The sequence below is a fragment of the Dipodomys merriami genome, unplaced genomic scaffold (genome assembly GCF_024711535.1).
Source record: "Dipodomys merriami isolate MVZ:Mamm:240054 unplaced genomic scaffold, mDipMer1.0.p SCAF_448, whole genome shotgun sequence".
Classification (NCBI taxonomy): Eukaryota; Metazoa; Chordata; class Mammalia; order Rodentia; family Heteromyidae; genus Dipodomys; species Dipodomys merriami.
Window position 1 is genome coordinate 374,230 of NW_027206011.1, and position 8,104 is coordinate 382,333.

General features: G+C 31.9%; 1 pseudogene; it reads left to right on the forward strand.

Moving 5' to 3' along the window:
* The first annotated feature begins 7,108 nt into the window (after positions 1-7,108).
* On the forward strand, positions 7,109-7,208 carry LOC138808233 (U6 spliceosomal RNA; annotated as a pseudogene).
* The last annotated feature ends 896 nt before the right edge of the window (positions 7,209-8,104 follow it).

Consider the following 8,104-nt stretch of genomic DNA (forward strand, 5'->3'; position numbering starts at 1 on the left):
TACAGAACATTCCTAGATGCAAATTGGTTCATGATTCCCATCCAAAATTTGCAAAAGTAAGTAATCATCATTCTGTTAGATTCCAAGGAAAGGATGAAGGATTACAAAAGCTTAAGCCTGGAGCAATAGCAAAGATGACCTAATGTAGGTCTTTATAGATCTTGCTAAATTGGAGTTTAGACTTCAAAAAATATTTTGGTTTCGTTTGTAATTTCATATTCTATAGGATACTACAAAATTCTTTTTAGGTAGAGGGTTTAATTGACAAATTTACAGATGTTTCTTTCATTCTATTTACCTAGCATATTGTTTCAAGTGAGTTATAAGGAGAAGTCAGTTAATAAATAATTCTAACTGTTCCTGTAGAAAATGATAATGTGAATAATTTAGACCGAGTTGCCAAGAAATTGATGATATTAATTTATAAATTTAGAAAAAGCAATTTTTGAGGCTTTAATATAACATAGTATGAAGAGAATAATTGTGTGACATCATTTTTCTTCTACCTGTATGTAACACAGGAAGCAATTTCCTTAATTACGTGCCTCTGTATACAGTGAGAAAAATGCTAGGATTTGGGTTTGTTTTTATTTTTTTTTTGTTTTATTGCTTTGTCATAGGGCTTGAACTCTGGACCTGGACACTGTCTCTGAGCCTGTTAAGCTCAAGGCTTGTGCCTTACCACTTCAACCTCAGTACCACTTGTGTCTGGCTTTTGCTGAGAAGTTTATTGGAGATAAGAATCTAGGGATCCTTCCTGCCTGGGTGGGCTTTGAACTGTAATCTTCCAATCTTAGCATCCTGAATATCTATGATAGTAAAAAAGTATAAATATAAATAATATTTGCAAGAATACCAGTGGAGGAAAAATGATGCAACCCAGTATGTTGTGGTGTTCTTTCCAGAACACGGAGGGCATCACATTAGCAAGGTGTAATATTTTCCCCAATAAAGATAAGCTATTTGTGATGTGAATTAAGGGAATTTTGAGGTTCACCCTACAAGTTGGAAACTGTTGGTCTAGGATGACTTTATGCCATAAATTTTGGGATTGATGGTCATAGAAATAATAGCTTAATCTGATAAATTGCTTACTCTTGAAGAATTAATTATAACCGATGCTTTATAGTTTTATCCTATACCAGAATGTGGCTATTTTTCTGTTCACTTCTCAATCTGTAACACCCCATTGGAAAATGCATCTATTGCAGAATTACATAACATGCAAACAGGTACTATTTTGAATCTCTCAGGTATGGAATGTTGAGAATTTGAAAGTGAGTAGTTATTAGTCATAGGAATTTTGAAGAACACACATATTTTGTCCTCTTAACAACTAATTTACTTTTAAAAGTTATGGGTTTCTATAGAATTAAATGGTTTTCGGTTTTAGTATGAGAAAGTACTAATTTATTCTTTTTTGAAAATATTGGCAAGTATATTGTGAAAAAATTATCTAGTTGGTTAACATTCAAGTTGATGGCCCTCTGATAAAGAAGGGGTAATTAATTCAAATTATATGCCAAATAGTACTGAATTTTTAAAAAGTTACTACATAAAGAATAATATTTACTATACCAATATAATGAAATTTTATTTCATACAGCTTATTTTTTAAATTTAATTTTAATGTGAAAGTGATGTGCAGTGGGTTAGCAATTGTAAGGCAGTGAATGCATAACTTTTCAAACTTGTTATGCCCTCTCTCATTTTTTCTCATATTTTTCCTTCACACCCAAACCCCTCACAAGTTGTAATGTACATTTCCAACATATTGTCTTCTGAGTATTTCTAATGCATTGGTTTGCTTTTTGTCCTTTATCTTGCCATTTTGTTGTTTCTCTTCCCTTCCCTAATTAAGGTAAATGTATACACAAAATGTACCAAAATCAAACACAGTAGGAGTTATACCATAGGGGAAAAACCCAAGGAAAATAGAAATCACATAGTACATTAAAAACAACAACTGCAAATAAATATCTCTTTCCATATCTTGGAGTTCATTTTGCTCAGCATTAGCTTATATGTTCATATATATGCATAACAAAGCCACTGGAAAATAATGGTTTGATGGATACTACATGTTAACTGTTTTTGATGGTAAACGTGGAATTAGGATTGGTAAATTTGCGATTCTGATAAAAGAATTTCAAAAGTGTTTTAAAATTAAGACAGGTAAATTTTAATTTTTCTAACTTTTAACTTAGCCTATTAAGAAATTTTAAAATTGCCTGGAAAAATAGGCTTTCATGCAAAGAAATCCATGGAGACTTAGCTGAGAGGGAGCAATGTGGGTAAGGTGGCTCATTTTCACAGTAAACAAACAAACCTCACAAACCTTGCTGTAAATCCTGTAGTTCCCATGAGAATTGTCTTTACCCAGGAAATATACACTTACTGTGTGAAACAAGGTTGTAGTGGAATTTAAATTCAAAGTTTTTTTTAAAAAAATAAGACATCAAAATTTGTGAATTGACCTTTAATTACTAAACAGTAACTCTTAAAAAGATTATTTGGGTCAAAATATTTAGGGAGAAAGTGTCCTCCACAATGAAAGAACGTATTGAGTTTACACTTCTCTGTTTTAATACTTTCCACAATGTCTGCATGTGAAGCACTGAAACACAGAAAAAAATCTGATTGGATACTTCAATGATTTCACATTTCTAAGTAGCTCAAAAATATAATATCCTTATTAACATGAGATAGTGAATACTTCTTTTATTACATAAGCCAAAAAGTTTGGGGATCAGAAAAGAATTGAGCAAATAGAAAAGGTAAGAAATCACGTTATTAGAAGCCCTAGCTAAGCGTTTTGGTTTCAGCAGTGGAGGGGGCCAAAACTTTTTTATATAGTGATATAGATTGTGTTAATGTTTTTGCTACCTAACGTGATTTTACTGAGCTTATTTGGCTGAGTATAATGCAGAACAAATTGAATGAAGACATGAAAATAAATTCCACCTCCAAATAAAAGAGTTTTCAAAGAGAAACCATGAAGATGTAGCATTGGGGACGCATTATAGTGCTTCAGCTTCACTAGAATTGAAGCCAGGAACCTGTGATTAATTGGAAATCAGGCAAGAGCTAAGAAGAGGACATAGAAGTAGGACATAGAAGTATTGTCCTTTGTAACAGACAATATCATCCAAGGAATTGGTGATTTAACTCTCTTCTTCTCCATACATCTTGTTGAGCAAATACAAGACCAAGAGGAAAATAACCTATTGAAATAATTTTGCAAAGAATAACTTCATTGTTCCTGATATTGTATCTAAGGAGATTCTTAAGAGAGAAGATAAAAGTTTTATGAGAGAAGATAAAAGTGGAGTATTCTTAGGTTTCCAAGCATCTTGTTAGCAAAATATCTTTGAGGTTACAAGTGATTGAACCAAAATGTGTTGGAATATTTATTTTTGTCGGCACTTTAGACACAAGAAGATTTCAAGGTAAAAGGAAAAAGAAAAAAATTATAGCTAAATATTTGTGATTATAGGTTCTTTGACTGGATTTTTGGAGACAAAGTTTTGTATTAGCGTTGGTCCTCATTAACATAGTTGTTGGATTTTCGTGGCAACCAAATGAAAAGGGGAAGTTTAATGGACTCGCTTGAATAAGTAAACAGCATGATAGAAAATAGTGGCAAATAATATTTAATGAATTATTTTGAACAATTACTTTGTGAGAACAAAGAAGGAAAGATATAATTCAAAATCACTTGACGTTATTAAAAGTATGAAAATGGAGTAGTGAGGAGATTGAGAGAAAACAGAGAGTTCTGTTTTCTCTCCAGTGGAGGAATAAGTTCTTGATCTTGTTTCTTCCATTCTGTCTTCACAAGCTATCAAGTGTGACTCAGGACTGGAGTATCCAGTTCAGACAAAGAGCACTCGCAGAAGAAAATATTTGCAGAAGATATAGGTGATTTATAACCTTAGACAATCTTTTTAAATCTAGTCAAAATCCTTCCCTACCCCAAACTGCCCTCTTTGAACAGTTTGTTTGCTTTTCCAAAGACTGCCCTTCATTAACTGCTTAAAATTTTGAGAGGTCATATTCATACTCTCTAGAGATTGCTGTTTGGTTGTCATTTTTGTGTGTTTTTGTTTGTTGTTTTTTTTTAACTGAATTTCAAAGGTTGTGCAAGTGTTTTACAATTAAATATGTCCATCAAATTGTCTAATGCTCCTAGATCAGAATCACTCCTTCTATCAATGTCAACCAACTCTTTCTCCAAGATTGAGTTCAGGTTTAGCACTTCCTTCATTACATATGTACATTGAGTATACTAGTTGTACTTGCCCCTTGTTCCATTTTTCATTCATTCAATTTTTTTACTATTGTTCCTCTCTGGTTTCAATTTCCTGATAGTCATTCTGTTAAAGTGCCTGTTAATACTTTGAAAAGTTTATATACATTCCATGGAGTTTCACTCCCACATATACTTGAACTGATGTCAGCTTATATTTCCATAATTCATTCATCTGCAATAGCAATTTGCAGACTGGAGATGTGAAGCACTTAGACATGATTTTATTCGCGTTCATTTGGAAGATTAATCTTTAGTCAACAAGAAAATTTAAAAATGGCTTAGAATTTATTTCTAACTACCAGTTATTATAAATGGCTTTGTACAATGGTGTATGATTATTTTATTTTACATAGGATAATTTCTTCTACTACCTATAAGTTTTGGAAAAAGAAGAAAACTAAAATTTACTACTTAGAGGAATATGACAGAAATAAAAGACAGATTTTATTTTTGTCACATCTCTCATCAGTACCCATATTCAAAACTTAAAGTCATATTTCTTACTATGTTAGACAGATAGGGAAAATATAAAACAACACATGATAAGGCAACTATTAGTCACTTTTTAAAATGTACTTTCTTATGTGATAAAAATTTACTTTATTAGCTAATATTTGGGTTTGAAATATGGGAGGCTGATCTATTTAACACATTTCTGGAAGGCACCTACTGAACAACACAAATGGTGGGGAGTACTATTTCTACATTTTGATGAATGGTTGAACTTGTTTGCTATTGGTGCTGGGTACGTAAATCAACTCTATTGTAACTAGCTCCCTACACTTGAAAACCTTGTAATGTCACTATCATCTACTTGTAAAGAGTTATTTTGGCAAATGTGATTTTAAATAGTTTATTTGAAAATGAATATACTTTCAGGAGATTAAATATAGGTTATCTTTGGTTTGAGAATGACAACATTTTTTTATACTACAGAACCTAGTTTTACTGAAGTACCAGTGTTTTGAAGCACTAAGGATATTATCAATTAATGTTTTTCTAAATTATATTTGACCTCTAAATCAAGTATTCCTAGTTTGGTAGGCCACTTATGGATCTAACATTACAGAAACTATTTTTTGGCTGCACTGAAATCTTTCATTAATCATTAGGAGAGGGGTATTAAAAATAATCTTGTTCATTTGTAATTTTGTTCACTCATATGGGCTGGTCATCTGTAAATTGAAAGTTTGAATTACAGTACTTTCTCTCTGATTTTGTGGTCTCATCTTTCATTTTAACTTGCCTTCCATTTCACAATTAAATTCTGCTATTTCTTGTAAGGAATTGGGGTCCTGAAATATTATAGGAAATGAGAAATTGAGATGTCTTCAATTATTTTCTGTTGGCATGTTGCATGGGCCTATGTGAGAAGTCTTGCCCTTGTTTTCTGATGATACAGATAACTGGGAACTGGTATCCTCGGATCCGTGGGTCCTTCAAAAGAATAATAGCTTTTAGACATCATATCAGCAAAATTTGGGTATAATCAGTAAGAACGTTTCAGAAATATGGAGAAAAACACTTTGGGACCAGCGAGTTAAAACAATAAACAGAGTATCAGAGTAAAATCCGTTATAGATTAGCAGAAAACAATACTGTTATTTTACCATGTGAATTCAGAAGATCACGAACACTTAGAACGTATCACAAGTTTATACCGAAGATATTGCATTAATACTTTTTATATTCTAATATATATCCTAAATCTAATTATTTATATTCCATTCTATTTATTGGAATAAATGTCAATATATTTGTCAAATTATCAATTCTAGTAAGATTCACTGTGTGAAATTTAAAATCAGCACATATTTTATATTTATAAATATAAAATATATAAGTATATATAATATAAAAATTGTTTTGCATTGTTGTGTTGTGGTTAGGGAATCAAAGGCAACTCTGTTTTAAAGTATTATTCCATTATCTCTACCTCAGTGTTTGGTAGAGTTAGACTTCAAGCTTTACCATTTGTAGATTTACAGCCTAGAGGCAAGAGGAAACACTGTGATTAAAACATTACCAATTTAAGGCCTAATATCGAGGAGAAACATATGGACTTTTCCAGGAGCTATGGAAATATTTGGTGATAGAGAGTCAGTAGTGTAAGTTCCTGCTTGGTTGGATGATAGACAGGCCAGGACAGTAGGTAATCATGCGTATGAAAATGTTTTCACCTTCTTGGCTTTAGCTACTTTTGAAATGATAGGTATAATAAACAATTATATTTTGATAAAATACCTTCCATTCTGAACAATTTGGTCTGAACTGTTAATCTCTCTATGATCCCTTGTAACTAAGATTAGTTTTGTTCCAGTAAGACAATCTATGCTGTCAGGGTAAGATATTCTGGTTGGTCTGTTCCTACAAGGAAGAAGGGTAAAGGTTCAGGTAGACATTTGTCCCAGCAAGACCTCATTTGGGAAATTTTAAGCTGCGGAAGTTTAGAAGTAGCTCTCAAGCAAGGCTTACTTTGAACCCATTAGCTCTACAAAGCTAACTCAGTTGATAAATAAGTACTTGAAAAGCCATCACCTTTGGTCTTAGCTTTAAAGGCTTCAAAGTATGATCAAATTTAAAATGAAAACGACAAAATAGTCATTGACAAAAAAATTGTAAATATGAGCAATCGACCAAATGATATAAGCTTTTCCACTATACACAGAATTTTAGAGAAACAAGATCAATCGCATTTTAAGGAACAATAAGGGTTCCTTGTTACAAATAGGCAACCATGGATATATGCCTGTATAAAGATTGCATCATTAAGTACTTAAATTTAGAGGGTACTACATGCTTCAGCAGCAGGTCTACCCAAATTACAATACCACAGAGATTAACATGGCACTTGCACAAGGATGATATGAAAATTTGTGAAGTATTCCATATTTTTCATTCTTCTGATGCAAGAAATATAAAAACAGTTATTAAAAAGTTGATTACAAAAATACAAGTGTAACAATACATGCAATTCATAGAATTAAAGGTTAGTTTGACATCAGTGTATTAAATCTTCACCTTAGAAAGGCCTTTACATAGCATAATCTTTACAAAACTTGAAATTAGATAACATTGTCATGTTATCCCAAAGAAATAAAATAATATAAGGACCTAGGAAAAAAAGGAATCTTAAACTTCTTCTATATGGAATGCAATCTGAATGGACACATTTATTAATGAAACTATACATTATATAAAAATGTAGAATTCAAAGTATTATATATAGGAGCAAATGAAATAGATTATGGATATTGTACAAACATAGATATACTTTTTTCCTAAAAGCACCAGGAACATCTTTAGTTTCTATACTATTCATTTCAACAGATAAGTTAAAATTATTTCTGATTAAAAAATCACAAACTCTGCAGAAATCATTATAGATGTATACAAAAAATTCTTGAATATATTTTGACATCAGAGTCAGGCAATTCACTTGGAAGAATACCATGGAATCCATGAATTTTTAAAGTAAGATATTGCTGTTGCTTTGTATTGTGAAAAAAATGGTAGGGCCACAAAGGATGGACTGGCATTTTTGAAATTTAATAAACTTAACCAAAACATTACGACTTATGAAAACAATTTGTACAGCCTTCCACAACTTCAAAGAGGTAGTGATACATACTTATCCTTTTGGCAATATTAAATGCAGTTTCTTCCAAGCTGTTCTTCAAACTTGGTTTGATATAATGGTTCAACAGAGTACCTATTCGATTTCTATTCCCAGCAGCAACATGCAAGGCGGACAAGAGGCCTTTAGTTTGGGGATTGGTATCTGCCACTCTG